This window comes from Tupaia chinensis, unplaced genomic scaffold, assembly GCF_000334495.1.
Source record: "Tupaia chinensis unplaced genomic scaffold, TupChi_1.0 Scaffold149537_1, whole genome shotgun sequence".
Classification (NCBI taxonomy): domain Eukaryota; kingdom Metazoa; phylum Chordata; class Mammalia; order Scandentia; family Tupaiidae; genus Tupaia; species Tupaia belangeri.
Genome location: NW_006209381.1, coordinates 450,893 through 454,971, shown reverse-complemented (window position 1 = coordinate 454,971; position 4,079 = coordinate 450,893).

Below are 4,079 nucleotides of genomic sequence, written 5' to 3'. Positions count from 1 at the left end.
CCTACAAAAACGAAAGCAAAAAACTTGCTGATATTTTTGCTTGGAGTTGCTTTGAATTCATAGATGAATTTGTCGAGAATTGCTATTTTAACAGTATTGAAACCTTTGGCCTGAGAAAATGGTCTCTCTTTTACTTGGGGTTTGTTTGATTTCTGTCATCTAAGGGCTGCAGTTAGCAGAGTACATATTTTCCTTATTTTTTAAACTTAATAACTGATGTTTTGGTCCTACTGTACATGGTATTTGAGATATATTATCTAATTTTGTTTCTACTACATGAAAATACAATTGATTAACCAGGGGTATCCTGGAAAATGTTAAAACGTTGGCTTTCCAGAGTAATTAAAAGTCTCGGTTTGTAGTGATTGATGATTCAAGAGCTCTCAGGTAAACACACCTGTGCCATGGCTGAATCCAGTCTACCAATGTGATGACCCTGAATACGGAGCTGGGGGCAATGCGGATAGCAGTAAGTTAGTGTGTGCTGACTCTGCCACACCCTGGTTCTGACCTAAAAAGTCCACATGGGAAACTGCTCTATCGCACTTTATACACTCTGAACAAATTGGTGTTACATTTGTTCTGCTACTGCCCCTTTATATTTCTGTCATCATCCCAAATTTTCATTAGAGAGTTCGAACATTAAACCTTTCACTCTTACCATTATGTATACAGTTATAAAAATATATAAGATACATGTAGCACTATATATAAATGTATGTATGTCATACAAGGCTAATGTCTCATGTATGTCTTACGTTTAATATACATTGTTTACATATTATACATATATATAAAATTTCTTAAAGAAAATTTTTTTTCGGGTTTTTGCCATAGTGCACATGAGCTCACTGGAGAGAGACAGAGAGAGGGGAAGTGAAAAATCACCCTCTAGGGGAGATGGCCATCCCACAATCCCTTGTCCTCCATCCTCCTCTTGGGATTTTGAGCACACATGCCCATGTACCTGAAGTGAATTTCAAGTCACTGAGTCCAGAACTTGAACTGTGGTCCACCATGTGGGCAATCCAGTGCCTTAACCATCATGCCACCTGCTAACCCCAATAATTTATTGTAGAAAAATTTTCTTTTTTACAAGGGTAATGGCTTCCATTACACTGAGCCTTTGAAGAGACACTCTTACTTAATAAGTAAGTGCCATATTCCAGGGAAAACCAAATTAAATGAAGAAAAGGCAAAAAGAACTTCATGACACTAAGGATTGACAAATACATTTGTAGTTGGCTAGATAATTATCATTGGTTTTTGTCAAACGCTAGTGAAGAAAGATTTATGCAGTTTACTTGATCTTATGCTAGGACATTAATTTAGTCAGTGGCTCACTTTCTCTTTAGCTAGAACATTAGCTAAATTGCATTGGGAAAATAAAACCCAGAGGCAGAAAGCAATTGGAAGCATTGCTTTGAAGTAATGAAGCACTTACATATCCGTTTGGAGGCTTCATTAAGCTTTAGTTTGGGGACATTTTCACACAACCCACCTGAAAAATCCATAATTATAGTTCAAATATCTAATTGTCAAAGTCATTGAGTAAAGGGGGAACTTTGCCATTTCGTTTTAACAAATACTTCATCAAAATTTGGACTAAATTTTCAAGGTCCAAAGATGAAAACAAATGTTATGAGCAAGACTGTATTCTACCACTTAAGGAGCCTCATACGGAAGTACAATTAAACCAACAACAACTCCACCACGTGATAAAGGCCATTAGAAAGAGTTATATAACATGTTATAGGAACACAGAGAGCAATGCTTCCTAGGTGATGAAATCCATTGGTAGTGTTTTAAGTGTTTTAACTTTTTACTTTCTCTTTCGATGTCTCTCATTCTAGGTAGCTCCTGTAGGACTTAGCGTCTTCCTTTGGAAAATTCCAGAAAGATCATTATGGATGAAGAACCCTTCAACCATAAGTGATCATATTCAGCCACTAAGTAGAACTCTCATAGGAAAGAGAAACCAGTATCTGAGAAGAGAAGCTGCTTTACCAATAATAAAAACAAATTGATCAGTTCCAAGTCAAGTCATTCAGGAACAACTGTGTTTATTGAGATAGATGATATCAGGCCAGCCAGTGGTTAAGGCTGCTGGATCCCACATGGCTGACTGCATGATTCAAGTCCTGAACCCAGTGCCTTGAGAAACAGGCTGGGCACGTGTGCATGTGTGTCCCAAATCCCAACAGGAGGAAGAAACAGAGAAGAGGGGATTGTGGCATGACCATTCCCCATGAAGGGGTACTTTTAGAGGTGCCTTCTCTCTCTCTCTCTCTCTCTCTCTCTTTCTCTCTCTATCTCTCTCTAGTGACTCCACTCACTTTCTGGCAAATGGCAACTTTTTTTTTAAGAGAGAGATCATTTCTCTTTGGCGGGGCTTGCCTTCATCATCTCTGGGTGCTACAGTGCTGGGTTTCTCCCCAACATACCATTAAAAAGTCTGGTACTAGGGGACCAGCAGTTAGCGTAATGGCTATGTCGCTGGACTCCCATGTAGTTGACCACAGTTCACATCCCAGACCCAGTGGCTTAAAACTCACGCCAGGCGCGTGTGCATGCATACCCAAGATCCCAAGAGGAGAATGGAGGAGAAGGGATTGCAGTGTGGCCATTGCCCCTGGGGGGTGATTTTGCGCTTTCTGTCTCTCTGTCTGTCAGACGACCACATGTGCTCTATAGCAAAAACCTCTCAAAAAAAAAAAAAAAAAAAAAAAAGAAAGCCCCAAGTGAGAAAAATACAAAGAAATCCACATATCACACAATAACTGCAAAAACAAACAAAAAAAAACAAAAAAAAACAAACAAAAAAGATAAAAAGATAATTTCAAAAACAGTGATGACAATGACAGCCTACTTCTCATAGGCTAAAAACAGAGGTCAAAGAAATGATGCCTGTAAAATACTGAGAAATAAAATGAAAGCCTGCCAGCCCATAGTTTTATATTTCATAAAGACGACCTTTTTAAAGGAACGCAATGGCACAGGCAGAAGGGCGCCGAAGCACAATGCCGGGAGCCATAGGGGAGATCCTGGGTTCAAACCTCTGCTCAACAGGAACATTCAGAACTTGTAATCCTGGTTGTCTGGAAGGCAGGGGCAAGGAAGGCAGGTGATTGTGGTGCGTGGCACCTTGTCAAGAAAACCCCTCTCTCAACAAATAAATACACAATGAAAAAAAAAATAACGGAAGACAAAAAATATTTTCAGATAAATAAAAGCTGAGGGAATTTGTTGCCAATGTGCCTGTAACATCACCAAAGGGTGATTTTCAGCCTGAAATGCTCAATCCCGCAGAAGAATGAAGAGCACGGGCAATTATGAAAAGCGACCTCCTTTTCTCTTACTTTCTGCAGAAGACAACTGTCTAAGCCAAATGACAAGCGCGACACGGAATCTGCACCTTATGCCCGGGAAAAACACAGCATGCAGACGCAAAAGATGAAGGGACTAAAATGTGTTATTGCAGCTTCCTTTCCTCCTCCCCCTCCACCTTCCTTTCTGCTTGCCAGAGGGTGCCTGCACTGGTCAGCTAGGAGAGGCAGGGACAGAGAGAGAGGGAAAAGGAGAAAGCACCCCTTCCCCAACTGGGTGCAACCCCTTCTCCTCCCTTTCTCCAGGCTGTTGGGATTTGGGGCACCCATGCATGCATGTCTTCTTCTCAGGGTGCTGGGGAGGGCTTTCAAACGTGGTGGGGTGATTCAAACTATTTGTGCACTTCAGAAACTAACCTATGCAATTTCTAGTGACCATTACGATGTAATTTTCAAGGTCCATTTTCAAATGCATTACTGACAAATCGCACACATCCAAGGGGAACGGAAATTCCAGAGCCCCGCTCCCACTTTCCCTGCCCTCCTAACTGCCCCACGGTGGCGCACTGCCAGCCACTCTCCCGAGCTTAATCTCATTTGCTCTGTCCAGCCCTGACCCTGCAGGTCAGAGGACAAGGAGGGCTCCCGCTTCCCGGCCGCGCGCTGTGCCCCTCCCTGGGAGCCGCTGCAGACCCGGGTCCCAGCAGTCAGGGAAGCCTCTGCGCCCAAGGGCCATCAACACATGGCATTTTC